General features: G+C 38.8%; 1 pseudogene; it reads left to right on the top strand.

Moving 5' to 3' along the window:
• Nucleotides 1-4,658, top strand: part of LOC138352112 (transcription elongation factor SPT6-like) — a 32,752-nt pseudogene extending 28,094 nt beyond the window's left edge.
• The last annotated feature ends 12,911 nt before the right edge of the window (nucleotides 4,659-17,569 follow it).

Here is a 17,569-nt window from a genome sequence, read left to right as displayed (position 1 = left end):
TTATCGATTATTATTATTATAGACACATTAATGATTGCGACAATCGAATTGATAATGGTCATCAGACTTGCCACGCATATTTTGAACGTAATTCTTATAGCACGCATACAATATAATTTTTGTCGTAGTTCTTACCATTTTTTTTCCACGTGCGGTGTTGCATTGGGCTCGATATTATTATTTGTCATAGAACGCGTATAGATAGATTAGTGTCACTAATTAGTTAAATATCATATTCTTATGAAAATTTATATTCTTAACTGTATGATCAAATAATCATTCTGCTTTTACTGATACGACACTATATGCACACTCATATATCTTCATTTTTGTGCACTTTAACGAACCACGAAGAGCATAAATTCCGTGATTTAAATTTAGATTTGGTTTGTATTATTGTTTATCTAGTTGTTAGCATAAACAATATTACATAACAAAGTAACTAGTGAAATGCAATATTCATAACACATTTTTAACCATTAACTTGTTTAAAATTTAAATTATTTTTTGTTATTGATTCCAAACTCAAACTTCCAGAGTCACTTACAAATAAATTTGGCCTGACTGCTGAGCAGTTTGGTGAGAACCAACGTGATAACTATCAGAGGTTTGATGTTCAACAGTGGCCAGAGGACCCCACGAGGGAATCTAAGCAGCTCATTTCCAAGTAAGTAATGAGATAGTTGAATGATTTATCTGTAAATATACAGCTAATGGTTCTAATCACGAAATCACGTACAGCTAATCACGAAAAATAAACACGTGATATAAAAACGTGATATAAAAATCTGAACCCTCTCAATTCTGGCACTAATAACGTTGCAAAACACGACTAAAAACTTACTCCTGCTTTAATCCATCACTAAAAAAGGACTCTCAATTCACTAATTTAACCGCATCATCCTACTGAAAGTGTAAAATAAATCAAGGATATAGTTAAGACAAATGGATAGAATTTTAGCATTCCTTTGCGCTATGAATGTGCAAATGGCTAGAGATGAAGGGGTTTTGCCTAAATTTTGCACCTTTTGTTCAACGTTTTCCATATATTTGAATTAAAGAATGTGGGTAATAAAAAGAGGACAGAACTCCTGAAAATGTCCTTAAATCTCAGCAATATGGTAAAATAAATATTTTGTAGATATTATAATAGTTATTACTTCATTATAGTAAAAGTATTTTTTATTAAGTATTCCTCATGAAATATGATGAAAACTTTGTATTTTCAGAATATGCAGCACCCTAGAGCGAGTCCTTGAAGTAGCTGTTAGGATGGTTGGTTGGCAGCTGTCTTGTGAACCCTTAATAAGACGCACAGTTAGAGAAGTATACTTTAAACGTGCCAGAATCAGTAGCAGGCCCACTCCTCAGGCTGTGAACATCATTGATGAACATCATTCACTTTATGAACTTAAATATTTAAAGGACAAACCAGTCATAGATCTACAGGGTGACCATTTCCTTCGTCTCAAATGTAGTGTTGAAGACAAACTGTTGACCGTTAGCTTTTCCGATACCATTGAAGGAAGTACAACTAAGACTTACCTGGATGAAATGAAGCAGTTGTACTGCCGGGATGAGTTTTCCCAGGTTGTCCAAGACTGGAATGATCTGAGAGGCCGGGCAATTGAATTTGCCTACAAACGGATTATTGAAGATCTTAAAAGGGAATTGTCTCAACGTTTGCTCCAGGAATCGAATGATCACGTGATGGAAAAGTGTTGCAGTAAACTCAATAACTGGATAAAAATTGCACCCTATAACCCCGGAGACTTTTCTGGTGAAGACGAAGACTGGGATACTGAAAAAGGCTTCAGAGTATTTTCTATTGCATTTGTTCCAGACCTTTCCCAGGCAGCATTTGGTTGTTGCATTGACATTGACGGTGATTGTTGTGAATATATTCGTCTCCCACATTTACTCAAACGGCGCAATGCTTACAATGAAAGAGACGCTTTGGCTAAAAAAAGTGATATTAGGCGCATGCAGGATTTTTTACTCGCTGTAAACCACATGTTATTTCCATATGTGGACAGTCTCGAGAAGCTCTCATGGTTAAGGAAGACCTGATTCAAATTCTCAAAGATCTAGGAAAAACAAGAAAGGTTTCCTAAAATAAATACAGAAATCATTGACAATGACCTAGCTCACATATATGCAATGTCCAAGAAAGGAGAAGCAGATTTCCTTGATTACCCTCCACTATTACGGCAGGCTATATCAGTTGGTCGACGTGTTCAGGATCCATTGATTGAATTCTCGCAGCTATGTAATGCTGATGAAGAATTACTTAACATTAAGTTCCACAGTCTACAGGACCAATTAAACTCTAAGGAACTACTCGATGCTCTGTACACTGAATTCGTCAACTGCACTAATGAAGTTGGGGTCGACCTAAATCGTGCCGTAGCACATCCATATACACAGAACTTGGTCCAGTTTGTTTGTGGTTTAGGACCACGAAAGGCCAACCTTCTTATTAGGAATATGAAGCAGAATAATCATCGTCTAGAAAACAGGAACCAGTTAGTTGTGAACTTCCACATGGGTCCAAAGATATTCATTAACTGTGCAGGATTTATTAAAATAGACACCAATGCTTTGGGTGACAGTGATAATTATATAGACGTTCTAGATTCTACCAGAATTCATCCAGAAGCTTATGACTGGGCTCGAAAAATGATTTTTGATGCACTAGATTATGAAGATGAAAATGGAGAACCTGCAGAAGCCTTGAAGGAAATCTTAGAAACTCCAGAGAAACTTAGTGAGCTTGATCTTAAAGCTTTTGCTAATGAACTACAGAACCAAGGCTTTGGCAAGAACACAACTTTGTATGACATTAAACGTGAGCTGAAACGTAGATACAGAGATTTTAGGTCAACCTACAGGTCTCCGACGCCAGAAGAAGTTTTCAGTATCTTGACTAAGGAGTCGCCGGAGACTTTATGTGGGTAAGCTTGTTCAGGCTACCGTCACAAATTTTATTCATCGCAAACTCCGTCGAGATCAAGTGGATAATGCCTATCCTGTCAGAACTGAAGGTACAGGTCTTTGGCAGTGTCCCTTCTTTCTAAAAAATTATTTTCCTGAACTAAGTGAAGTGTGGAATCACTTTGATGCCGGTGATTGCCCAGGTCCAGACATAGGAATTAAAGTTCGATTAGATAACGGAATATCAGGTTTCATCAGTATAAAAAACTTGTCGGATAAAACGGTGATAAATCCAGCAGAAAGAGTGAGACGAGATTGTTTAGTTCTTTGTCGTATCATGAAAATTTATCCTGATAAATTTTCAGTTGATCTCACGTCGCGATCATCAGACCTTCAGGACCGAAATAACAAGTGGAAGTGCTCCAAAAGACACTTATTATGACCATGAGGCTGAAGAAAAAGATTTAAATTTGGACAGGAAAAAGATGGACCAAAAAGCAAGTCGGTATCAAGAGCGAGTGATTGTTCATCCCTCCTTCAGAAACATTGACTATAATGAAGCTGAAAAGGTTATGCAGCAATTGGAGCAAGGAGAGGTGATCATACGACCATCAAGTAAAGGCATTAATCATCTCACTGCTACCTGGAAAGTTACAACAGGAATCTGTCAGCATATCGATGTGCTGGAACAAGCTAAGCAATATGACTTTTCTCTTGGTCAGAAACTATGGATTGGAAATGAAGAATTTGATGATTTGGATGAAATTATTACCAGACACATTTTACCTATGGCCAGTAACGTAAGACAAATACTTGAACACAAATATTACAAGGAGTCTATCATGGGCAATAAGGAGAAAGCAGCAGAGTTACTGAACGAGGAGAAAAGGAAAAATCCGAAGTCGATCCCGTATATCTTTTCGCCTAGGAAGGATTTGCCAGGAAAGTTTCTCATGTCATATTTACCAAGAGCGAAAGTGATCCATGAATTTGTAACTGTCAATCCTGAAGGTTTCAAGTTTAGGCAGAAAATGCAATTCCTAAATCTTGCCGGACTACTTAATTGGTTTAAGCAGAATTTCCATAGAACATTATCAGGTGCAACACCAAGAATGATGTCCACAGGCACGTCATACATGGGCAACTCAACACCATATCTTATGGGTGTTGATGCCTTCATAATTCAGAAAGTGGCTCAGAACCTAAATCCACAAATGGTGCATAACCTCTCCCAGGCAGCCACTAATACACCTTGTAGTGTCAACACTTCTGGAGGATTCTCTCATGGTTTCTCAAAATACGCTAATACTCCTTACACACCTTCAGATAAGACACCATTCATGACACCGTATGCCACCCCGGGGCCATCCACCATACCTCGCTATAATGGATCACAGACACTTGTGCCATCAAACCCAACTCCCTCACATCAATATGAGGCAGCATATTCTCAGCATATGATGACCAAAGTAACTGGACACTTACCTCAGCCATCTCGCTGTGGATCCCCAGTTAGCAGCCAAGCAAAAAAAAAGGATTGCAAAATGGCAGCAGATGCTTTGGTGGAAGTTAACGGTGCGACTAATGGACATAACAGACGAAGGATGCCACAATGCAATGCTGGAAACCAGTCAAGACCTCGCAATACTCACCAATATGATGACCACACATCTCGCAATACTCCACGATATAATAACTAAACACCTCGCCTTTTCCATGGTTAAGTTCATCATCATCCATTCACACTCTAACATGAGCACTGGTGGAGACCAAACACTACCCTATGATGATGAATGCCATATATGTCTTTGGTATTGATGACAAAGTTATCTCACTACCTTCAAATTATATGTTTGTATATATAATTTGTACAGTTAAAGAATAAGGAACTGTATTTAATCATTACAATAAGTACTGTAATTAAAAAAATTGTTCACGTAACTATGGTATTTTTACCATTTTTTTTTTTTATTTTTTTTATTTTTAGTTTTCTGTACCTACATTCATCATGTTTATAGCATGTGAACGCTATAATTTAGGATAAAAAAAATATTTTTTTTATAAAGAAATGCAACGTATCTCATACGAGATGTTGCATAACTATTCCAAATTTGATTTGTTCCTTTAACTTCATGTTTCCAACTATGACTGAATCTGTGAAATGTTTGCTGTGATCTGAGAAACAATTTAGTCAGAAATAATACACTTTATTTCTTTAGAGAAATACACATCAATTTGTTTATTTTTATCCTGTATTTGTTTGAATGAAATGACGCTGAGCGCACCCGACACCAATTCTTTTAGAAGGTGAGGTGATGGAACGATGTCAACGACATCTTTTGAGCCCACTGTTAAGAACCTTACTTCCTGTGGAGGTTCTTTCCTATTATAAATTGTTGGTGGACACATTGGAGAATGTTTTCTTGAAATAAATCTGCAGCTGATAACAGGGAGGCCGTGAGTGACTAGTATCACTGCTAAGTAATCCCTACTGAGCTGGAGATTGTTTAGGAATAATGTGTATTGGAATAGGAAAACTATGTGAATGATAAATGGACTCAATCAAAAAATGATTGGGGAATATGGTAAATGAAGTCAATACAGGATTTGATTGGAAATGTAGTAGTAGTAGGCATCCGTCAATCCGGTTATGGAGTAGTGCCCTGTGTGTCTAGTTGTTGTAGTCTAGTTGGATGCAGCGTCTGCTGCATCCAAATAGATGTGGCTGAGAAGGCCAACCCGAGAATGTCAGTCTCGACTGCAACGAGCTCAGATAAAGCGCTGAAGCGGGTGCGTCTGACAGTGGTCGAGACCTCCTCTGAAGTCTATTATCCTCCGCCTGCCTCTTCAAGTCATCCTCGAATTCCTTCTGACCTTTGCATTAGTGGCAGATCTGTCCACAGCTGCTGCCTCCCAAGTGTTGATGTCGATGTTCATCTGCTTGAAGTCGCGTTTGCAGGCATCTTTGAAACGCAGCTGAGGTCTTCCGGTTTGTCTCCTTCCTTCTGATGCCAGTTCTCCATACAAGAGGTCCTTTGGTATACGGCCATTTTCCATGTGTGTGTGACATGTCCCAGCCATCGCATGGGTATCTGTTTCAGGAGATTGAACATTGAAGGGACTCTGTTCTCTCGAGTACTGTGTTGCTGGTGACGTGGTCTTTCCACGTGATGTCAAGGCTGCGTCTCAGGTTCGTCATGTGCAAGGTATTGAACCGTCTCTCCTGGCGAGAGCGCAGGGTCTAGAATTCCGAGCAGTAGAGACATGTACTCACCACACATGCCATGTAGACTTGTGCTTTGGTGTGCACTGTCAGTTTGGCATTTTCCCAAACGCGCTTTGTGAGCCAGGCAAGTGTTGTTGCGGCCTTCCCGATACGCCTGTTGAGTTCAGTGTCCAGGGAAAGGATGTCTGAGATTGTGGATCCCAGATATACAAACTCGTGAACTACCTCCAGCACATAGTCGGCTATGTTTATACAGAGTAGCTCATTCAGGTCTTGTCCCAACACCTGGGTCTTCTTCAGGCTGATTGTCAGGCCGAATGCGGAACAGGCTGCTGCAAAGCGGTTGAGTAGCTGCTGCAGGCCTTCTGCTGTGTGTGTGGTGATCGCTGCGTCGTCGGCGAAGAGGAACTCCCTGAGGATTCGCATCTGTACTTTTGTCTTTGCTCGGAGTCTGGATAGATTATAGAGCTTTCAATCAGATCTTGTGCGGAGATAGATGCCTTCTGTGGTTGTTCCAAAGGCATGCTTGACGAGGATCGCGAAGAAGATGCCGAACAGGGTTGGAGCAAGAATGCACCCCTGTTTAACACCACTGTTGATGTTGTACTGTTGATGTTCAGTAGTTGAGCCGTCACACACGACTATCCCCTTCATGCCCTTGTGGAACGATTGTATCATGCTGAGTAGGACGGGTGGGCAGCCAATTTTGGCCAAGGTCTTGAAGAGTCCGTCCCTGCCCACTAGGTTGAAGGCCTTTGTAAGGTCAATGAAAGCAATGTACAAGGCTTTTCTTGAAGCTGTCTCAGGGAGAACACCATGTCAGTGCTCGACATGGTGTAGATTCCCAGGTGAGGTATTTAGATAGAACGTTTTGTGCCAGAGATAGGGGGAACAGATTAAGGGTTTGCTATCCGGGAGCTGGAATTGGTGATATTGTTGGAAACATGAATGATATTATGACGGGAAATGGAAACAAACCCATTATTTGTATTAGTGCAGGGGGTAATGATGTTGGACGAGTTAGGAGTGAGGAACTAATACAGAGATTCAAGACAGCCATTGAATTAGTTAGGAGCAAGGGAGGAATCCCGATCATATGTGGCATTCTTCCAAGAAAGGGAGTGGGAAATGAATGGATGTCGAGGGCAATTGGTGTCAATTGCCGGCTGGAAAGATATTGCAAATAAAATGCAATATCTTTCAAAGACAACTGGGAACACTTCTGTGGAAGAAATGAAATGTATGCTCGTGATGGGGTGCATCTATCGAGAGCTGGGGTTGTTGCTGTTGCGAACTCGTTGGAAGAAGTGGTTAGAGGTGTTTGTTTGGGTTTAAACTGTTAGTAGATAGAGGTATGGGAATTGATTTAGAGGAAGGAGGTAATAAAAGTATGTGTTTGTGGGAGAAAGGAATTGGCAAAATGATCAAGGAAAGAGAAGGGCCTCAAAATAACAATTCACTTAGAGTATATTACACTAACAGTAGAAGTCTAAGAAATAAAATTAACGAATTAAATGCTCTTGTCTGCACAGAAAAAATAGATATTATTGCATTTACCGAAACGTTGACGAATGTAGAAAATAGAGAACTATTAGCTGAATATCAAATAAATGGATTTAAACTATTTCACACAGATAGATGTATTAAACGAGGAGGTGGAGTAGCCATATATGTTAGGGACAATTTGAAATGTAGTCTCAAAGAGGGAATCAAAACTGAGCCACACACAGAAACTATTTGGATAGAATTAAACGAAAAAGCAAAAAAAATTATAATAGGAGTTATATATAGGCCACCAAATTTAGACAGAATGGAAGCAAAGCATCTATGGGATGAAATATCTAGGGCATCTAGATCTAACAGTATTTACGTCATGGGTAACTTTAATATTAGTGGAATAAACTGGTTGAACAAAACAGGGAATAGTGAAGCAGAAGATTTTCTAGAATTAATTGACGATTGCTTTCTTACGCAACACATTAAGGAACCAACACGGGAAAATAATATTTTAGATTTAGTGTTAACTAACAGGGAAACACAAATTAATGACATCGAAATAGGGAGTGAGCTAGGGAACAGTGATCAAAAAGAAATCAGATTTAGCATAAAATGGAATAGACCTGTAGGAGAAAATTCTGTTAAAGTGCCAGATTTTCGAAAAGCTGATTTTAATAGCCTAAGAAATTTTTGGGGTCAAATAGATTGATAAGTCTTGGGTATGGGGTGTGGGCCGGTCATGAACCCAGCGACAGGTGACGTAAAAGGGGATTTCGATGTGGATTCAATATATAACTTATTTAAGAATATTCTAAGCAAAGCACAGGAACGTAGTATACCATACAAATTGAATAGATCGAATACTAATGACCCAAAGTGGATAACAAATAATTTAAAGAACCTTATAGGTAAAAAGAGAGCTTAGTACAAAAGGATTAAGAATGGGGAAGTCAGTTTAGAACAGGAATTCATACAACTGGTTAGAAATGTTAAAAAAGAGATTAGGAAAGCAAAAGGAAACTATGAAGTTCGCATAGCAGAGCAAGCAAAGTCAAATCCTAAAGGGTTTTTTCAGTTATATCGAACTAAGACTAGGGAAAGGATAGGTCCATTAAAAACTGAGACAGGTGAAATAACAGATAGTGATGAAGAGATGAGTAGTATTTTTAATAAATATTTTGTATCTGTATTTACTAAAGAGGAACTTAACAATATGCCTTCAGCCGAACAAGTCTATGTGGGTGGGGACGAGGACAGTTTGACGAGTTTAGCAGTTACTAGGGAGGATGTTCTTAAACAAATAGTAAAACTCAAACCAAACAAATCCCCAGAGCCGGATGAAGTGTTTGCCAGGGTGCTTAAAGAATGCAAAGAGGAGCTTTGTGACCCACTGTCAACCATATTTAATTAATCAATAGAGTCAGGCAGAGTGCCAGAGTCATGGAAGGTAGCTAATGTGGTTCCAATTTTTAAGAAAGGAGATAGATCACTTGCGTCAAACTATCGGCCAATTAGCCTAACGTCTTTTGTGAGAAAGTTACTTGAATCAATAATTACAAATATAATTCGTCTCCATCTTGAAAAACATAAATTAATAATTGAGTCGCAACATGGTTTTATAAATGGCCGTTCATGTTTAACAAATTTGTTATCTTTTATTCTAGCATAGTTGAGGCAGTTGATAGTGGTAAGGATTGTGATGTTGTGTACCTTGACTTTAGCAAAGCTTTTGATACAGTGCCACATGAAAGACTAATTAAAAAAATAGAAGCTCATGGTATTGGGGGTGTTATATTAACTTGGATTAGGGCATGGCTATTCCAAAGGAAAAAGAGAGTTAGTATAAATGGCATTAAGTCAGAGTGGGATAATGCTGTTAGTGGAGTACTTCAGGGCTCTGTCCTGGGACCTCTGTTGTTTATAATATATATATATATATATAAATGATTTAGATTCAGGTTTGAGTAGCAACATTTGCAAATTTGCCGATGATACGAAAATCAGTAGGGAAATTAATTCGGAGGAGGACTCACTATCACTTCAAGTCAAGTCACTTCTAGTTATCACTAGAAGAACTAGTCAGTCTGGTGTAGTCACAGTGAGAGGTTGTGTTAGCTGGAGCTCCGATTCTAGTAACATTATTATTGCAATAATGGAAGGATTAGTGAAGGATTTGGTGAGTCTGGTTGGAGCTCTGAGAGCAGAGATGGATTCCCTGCGGGAGGAGGTACGACGGCTGAGACTTCGGGAGGAAACGAAGGAGGCCAGTGTTGACGAGACCTCATTAAGAAGGACTGACGGGACCAGTATTAAGAAGACCCCGTCTTGGCAAGTTGTGAAAGACAGGAGTCTTAAGCAGGCCTTGGCAACACTAACAACTAATAGCCTACACCTAAGAACTTTTAATGCATTTGCCGTATTAGAGGACGAGTGCTGTGGTGAACCTGTTGTTCAAAGAGGAGGCAAAGCAACGAGGAGCATTGAAGCGCAGGTCCCTCAAACTGCTCAAAAAGAAAAGGGAGAATCGAAGCGAATTTTGGTTGCGGGAGATTCCCAGGTGAGGTATTTAGACAGAACGTTTTGTGCCAGAGATAGGGGGAACAGATTAAGGGTTTGCTATCTGGGAGCTGGAATTGGTGATATTCTTGAAAACATGAATGATATTATGACGGGAAATGGAAACAAACCCATTATTTGTATTAGTGCAGGGGGTAATGATGTTGGGCGAGTTAGGAGTGAGGAACTAATACAGAGATTCAAGACAGCCACTGAATTAGTTATGAGCAAGGGAGGAATCCCGATCATATGTGGCATTCTTCCAAGAAAGGGAGTGGGAAATGAATGGATGTCGAGGGCACTTGGTGTCAATTGCCGGCTGGAGAGATATTGCAAATCAAATGCAATATCTTTCATAGACAACTGGGAACACTTCTATGGAAGAAATGAAATGTATGCTCGTGATGGGATGCATCTATCGAGAGCTGGGGTTGTTGCTGTTGCGAACTCGTTGGAAGAAGTGGTTAGAGGTGTTTGTTTGGGTTAAAACTGTTAGTAGATAGAGGTATGGGAATTGATTTGGAGGAAGGAGGTAACAAAAGTATGTGTTTGTGGGAAAAAGGAATTGGCAAAATGATCAGGGAAAGAGAAGGGCCTCAAAATAACAATTCACTTAGGGTATATTACACTAACAGTTGAAGTCTAAGAAATAAAATTAACGAATTAAATGCTCTTGTCTGCACAGAAAAAATAGATATTATTGCACTTACCGAAACGTGGATGAATGTAGAAAATAGAGAACTATTAGCTGAATATCAAATAAATGGATTTAAACTATTTCAAACAGATAGATATATTAGACGAGGAGGTGGAGTAGCCATATATGTTAGGGACAATTTGAAATGTAGTCTCAAAGAGGGAATCAAAACTGAGCCACACACAGAAACTATTTGGATAGAATTAAACGAAAAAGCTAATAATATTATAAAGGAGTTATATATAGGCCACCAAATTTAGACAGAATGGAAGCAAAGCATCTATGGGATGAAATATCTAGAGCATCTAGATCAAGCAGTATTTATGTCATGGGTGACTTTAATTTTAGTGGAATAAACTGGTTGAACAAAACAGGGAATAGTGAAGCAGAAGATTTTCTCGAATTAATTGACGATTGCTTTCTTACGCAACACATTAAGGAACCAACACGAGAAAATAATATTTTAGATTTAGTGTTAACTAACAGGGAAACACAAATTAATGACATCGAAATAGGGAGTGAGCTAGGGAACAGTGATCACAAAGAAATCAGATTTAGCATAGAATGGAATAGACCTGTAGGAGAAAATTCTGTTAAAGTGCCAGATTTTCGAGAAGCTGATTTTAATAGCCTAAGAAATTTTTTGGGTCAAATTGTTTAGAAAACCTTGGATAGGGGTGTGGGCCGATCTTGGCGCTAGACATTAACCCAGCGATAGGTGACGTAAAAGAGGTCAATTTAGAACAGGAATTCGTACAACTGGTTAGAAATGTTAAAAAAGAGATAAGGAAAGCAAAAAGAAACTATGAAGTTCGCATAGCAGGGCAAGCAAAGACAAATCCTAAAGGTTTTTTTCAGTTATATCGTACTAAGACTAGGGACAGGATAGGTCCATTAAAAACTGAGACAGGTCAAATAACAGATAGTGATGAAGAGATGAATAGTATTTTTATTAAATATTTTGTATCTCTATTTACTAAAGAGGAACTTAACAATATGCCTTCAGCCGAAGAAGTCTAATTAAATTTTTATTAAATTAATTCGGGGGAGGAATCACTATCACTTCAAGTTGATCTAGATAGGGTTTTGAAATGGTCAAAGGATTGGCAGATGCAGTTTAATGCTGATAAATGTAAAGTTCTGAGGTTAGGTAATGATGATAGAGTTACAAGATACGAGCTAGATGGTGTTGAGATTGCGAAGTCGGATTGCGAAAGGGATCTGGGAGTTATGATTAGTAAGAATTTAAAACAAAAGGATCAATGCATAAATGTTCGTAATAAGGCAAATCGGACACTTGGATTTATTAATCGCAGCGTTAGTAACAAGACACCTGGTGTGGTTCTCAAGCTATATCTTGCTCTAGTTAGGCCCCATTTAGATTATGCAGTTCAGTTTTGGTCGCAATATTAGAGAATGGATATAAATTTACTTGAACGTGTCCAGCGAAGGATGACTAAGTTAATTCCACAAATTAGAAATCTGTCATATGAAGAAAGATTAACAAAGCTTAAGTTGCATTCACTGGAAAGGCGAAGAGTTAGGGGTGACATAATAGAGGTTTACAAGTGGGTGAATGGACATAACAAAGGGGATATTAATAGGGTGTTAAAAGTATCAACACGAAAAAATGGGTATAAATTGGATAAGTTTAGATTTAGGAAAGACTTGGGTAAATACTGGTTCAGTAACAGGGTTGTTGATTTGTGGAACCAATTACCGCGTAACGTGCTGGAGGTGGGGTCCCTCGATTGTTTGAAGCTCGGGTTCGACAAATATATGAGTGGGATTGGGTGGTTATAAATAGGAGCTGCCTCGTATGGGCCAATAGGCCTTCTGCAGTTGCCTTTGTTCTTATGTTAAGTTGATCTAGATAGGGTTTTGAAATGGTCAAAGGATTGGCAAATGCAGTTTAATGCTGGTAAATTTAAAGTTCTGAAGCTAGGTAATGATGATAGAGTTACAAGATACGAGCTAGATGGTGTTGAGATTGCGAAGTCAGATTGCGAAAGGGATCTGGGAGTTATGTTTAGTAAGAATTTGAATCAAAAGGACAAAGGCATGAATGTTCGTAATAAGGCGAATAGGACACTGGGATTTATTAATCGAAGCGTTAGTAACAAGACACCTGCTGTGGTTCTTAAGGTATATCTTGCTCTGGTTAAGAACATAAGAACAAAGGTAACTGCAGAAGGCCTATTGACCCATACGAGGCAGCTCCTATCTATAACCACCCAATCCCACTCATATACTTGTCCACCCCGCGCTTGAAACAATCGAGGGAACCCACCTCCACCACGTTACGCGACAATTGGTTCCACAAATCAACAACCCTGTTACTGAAACAGTATTTACCCAAGTCTTTTCTAAATCTAAACTTATCCAATTCATACCCATTGTTTCGTGTTCTGTCTTGTGTTGATATTTTTAATACCCTATTAATATCCCCCCTGTTATGTCCATTTATCCACTTGTAAACCTCTATCATGTCACCCCTAACTCTTTGCCTTTCCAGTGAATGCAACTTAAGCTTTGTTAATCTTTCTTCATATGAAAGATTTCTAATTTCGGGAATTAACTTAGTCATCCTACATTGGACACGTTTAAGTGAATTTATATCCATTCTATAATATGGCGACCAAAACTGAACTGCATAATCTAAATGGGGCCTAACCAGAGCAAGATATAGCTTAAGAACCACACCAGGAGTCTTGTTACTAACACTTCGATTAATAAATCCCAGTGTCCTATTCGCCTTATTACGAACATTCATGCATTGATCCTTTTGTTTTAAATTCTTACTAATCATAATTCTTGCTACCTTTAGCAATCCGACTTCGCAATCTCAACACCATCTAGCTCGTATCTTGTAACTCTATCATCATTACCTAGCCTCAGTACTTTACATTTATCAGCATTAAACTGCATTTGCCAATCCTTTGACCATTTCTAAACCTTATCTAGATCAACTTGAAGTGATAGTGAGTCCTCCGAATTAATTTTTTAAATTAAAAGTTTAAATTAAAAATCCTACCGATTTTCGTATCATCAGCAAATTTGCAAATGTTGCTACTCAAACCTGAATCTAAATCATTTATATATATTATAAACAACAGTGGTCCCAGGACAGAGCCCTAAGGTACTCCACTAACAACATTATCCCACTCTGACTTAACCCCATTTATACTAACTCTCTGTTTCCTTTGGAATAGCCATGCCCTAATCCAAGTTAATATAGCACCCCAATACCATGAGCTTCTATTCTTTTAATTAGTATTTCATGTGGCACTGTATCAAAAGCTTTGCTAAAGTCAAGGTACACAACATCACAATCCTTACCACTATCAACTCCCTCAACTATGCTGGAATAAAAAGTTAGCAAATTTGTTAAACATGAACGGCCATTTGTAAAACCATGTTGCGACTCATTTATTAATTTATGTTTTTCAAGATGGAGACGAATTGTATTTGCAATTATTGATTCAAGTAACTTTCCCACAATAGACGTTAGGCTAATTGGCCGATAGTTTGACGCAAGTGATCTATCTCCTTTCTTAAAAATTGGTACCACATTAGCTACCTTCCATGACTCTGGCACTCTGCCTGACTCTATTGATTTATTAAATATGGTAGACAGTGGCTCGGAAAGGTCCTCTTTGCATTCTTTAAGCACCCTGGCAAACACTTCATCCGGCCCTGGGGATTTGTTTGATTTTAGTTTTTCTAATTGTTTAATTACATCCTCCCTGGTAACTCCTAAACTCGTCAACCTGTCCTCATCCCCACCCACATAGACTTGTTCGGCTGAAGGCATATTGTTAAGTTCTTCTTTAGTAAATACAGATATAAAATATTTGTTAAAAATACTACTCATCTCCTTGACATTATCCGTTATTTGACCTGTCTCAGATTTTAATAGACCTATCCTTTCCCTAGTCTTAGTTAGATATAACTGAAAAAACCCTTTAGGATTTGACTTTGCTGGCTCTGCTATGCGAACTTCATAGTTTCTTTTTGCTTTCCTAATCTCTTTTTTAACATTTCTAACCAGTTGTATGAATTCCTGTTCTAAACTGACTTCCCCATTCTTAATCCTTTTGTACCAAGCTCTCTTTTTACCTATAAGGTTCTTTAAATTATTTGTTATCCACTTTGGGTCATTAGTATTCAATCTATTCAATTTGTATGGTATACTACGTTCCTGTGCTTTGTTTAGAATATTCTTAAATAAGTTATATATTAAATCCACATCGAAATCCTCTTTTAAGTCACCTATCGCTGGGTTTATGTCTCGCTCCAAGACCGGCCCACACCCCATACCCAAGACTTTCCAATCTATTTGACCCAAAAAATTTCTTAGGCTATTAAAATCAGCTTTTCGAAAATCTGGCACTTTAACAGAATTTTCTCCTACAGGTCTATTCCATTCTATGCTAAATCTGATTACTTTGTGATCACTGTTCCCTAGCTCACTCCCTATTTCGATGTCATTAATTTGTGTTTCCCTGTTAGTTAACACTAAATCTAAAATATTATTTTCCCGCGTTGGTTCCCTAATGTGTTGCGTAAGAAAGCAATCGTCAATTAATTCTAGAAAATCTTCTGCTTCACTATTCCCTGTTTTGTTCACCCAGTTTATTCCACTAAAATTAAAGTCACCCATGACATAAATACTGTTAGATCTAGATGCTCTAGATATTTCATCCCATAGATGCTTTGCTTCCAATCTGTCTAAAATGGGTAGCCTATATATAGCTCCTATTATAATATTATTTGCTTTTTCGTTTAATTCTATCCAAATAGTTTCTGTGTGTGGCTCAGTTTTGATTCCCTCTTTGAGACTACATTTCAAATTGTCCCTAACATATATGGCTACTCCCCCTCCTCGTCTAATATATCGATCTGTGTGAAATAGTTTAAATCCATTTATCTGATATTCAGCTAATAGTTCTCTATTTTCTACATTCATCCACGGTTCCACAAATCAACACAGTTGTTGATTTGTGGAACCAATTACCGCGTAACGTGGTGGAGGTGGGGTCCCTCGATTGTTTCAAGCGTGGGTTGGACATATATATGAGTGGGATTAGATGGTTATAGATAGGAGCTGCCTCGTATGGGCCAATAGGCCTCCTGCAGTTACCTTTCTTCTTATGTTCAATTGATTGATTGATTGATATAGATTAAGCCACCCAAGAGGTGGCACGGGCATGAATAGCCAGTTAGTGGTACAATTTTTTTTTTCTCAGTATTCTGAGGTTGCATTTACCCATCAAGCTGTTATCGCGGGGGAGGATACTGCTTCACAGTCTTTATGAGGGTGTCCAGCTGCTGGACACCTTTGTTGACCAGGAGAGTGGCTGTGTTGATGGCTTCAGGGTGGCCACTGCATGATTCAGGATCTCTTAAAGCTCTTCTAAGGTCATCGGCTGCTTCACATTCCAGAAGATAGTGAAGTAATGGCTTTTCTGTGACAGTTTGGCAGAAGATGCACTCTCTCTGTCGGGGTTCACCAATCTCCCAGTTGCATCTGTAACCTAGACGTAGTCTATATAGCCTAACTGCTATTTCCCTGTGGATTCCTTTTGGGATATTTAACCTTTCTAATTTGGTTGCCTGAAGATACCATGTTGCAGATGGCGAACCTTCAGCTATTCTCTGGTGCAGGTAGGCTTTGTTGAGATGTGAGAGTTTTTTGGTGATGATGTTTTTTATGTTCTCTAGGTTGGGTTGAATTGTTTTATGTATCACTGGATGACGAGTTGCCAATTTAGCAATTTCATCAGCTTTTTCATTTAATGGGATTCCAATATGGGATGGGATCCAGTTTAAAGTTATGTTGAGTCCTTTGTCTTTAGCGACTGCTCCAAGATACAAAATGGTGGTAATTATTTCCACATTATCTTTCACTGTTTTTGTCCTAGTATTTGAAGTGCAGCTTTTGAGTCTGTGTGTATGATTGCATTTTGAGTGTTTTGTGCAATCACATATGCGAATGCCTGTTGTATGGCAAACAGCTCAGTTTGGGTTGATGATACTAGTCCTCCCAGTCTCCAATATGCCTGAATGCTTCTCTGAACGCTGGTCGTGCAAAGAGCAGCGCAAGCACTCTCATTTTCTGTGTCCACCGATCCGTCTGTGAAGATGTGGGTGGCTCCTGCTACTGCTATACATTTGCTCTTCTATTATGCGCCTTAGGATTGTCGGATCATAGGCAGCCTTTTTCATTGGGAGACTTTCTATTACTATTTTGAAAGTAGGCTCTTCCCACGGCGCGGAAGGAGTGTAATTTGGGTGTGGATGATCACCCTCTCTATCAAGAATCATGCTTTTTAAATGTAGTCTGTTTAGGACTTTTCCTGCTCTTGCAACCCAAGAGTTTCCATTGTTTTGGCCTAGTCCAACCACCAAGGCCTGCCGTACTGGGATTGGATCAGAAGAAATAATTATCTTACTGATAATTGTAGCTGTCCTTTGTGATATTCTTTCTTGTAGAGAGGGCAAACCCGTCTCCAGTCAAAGAGTTTCAAGCCTGGTCCACATGGGGGCTGCCAGTGCAGCTCTCATAGCATTGTTTTGGGCAACTTCAAGCTTTTTCCACTGTTGGTGTGATAGATTTGTAAGTGCAGGTGCGGCATAATCGATCACTGATCTGACTG

This window comes from Procambarus clarkii, chromosome 52 (assembly GCF_040958095.1).
Source record: "Procambarus clarkii isolate CNS0578487 chromosome 52, FALCON_Pclarkii_2.0, whole genome shotgun sequence".
Classification (NCBI taxonomy): domain Eukaryota; kingdom Metazoa; phylum Arthropoda; class Malacostraca; order Decapoda; family Cambaridae; genus Procambarus; species Procambarus clarkii.
Note: the sequence above shows the minus strand (reverse complement) of the source record. Positions and strands in the feature narration are given on the sequence as shown.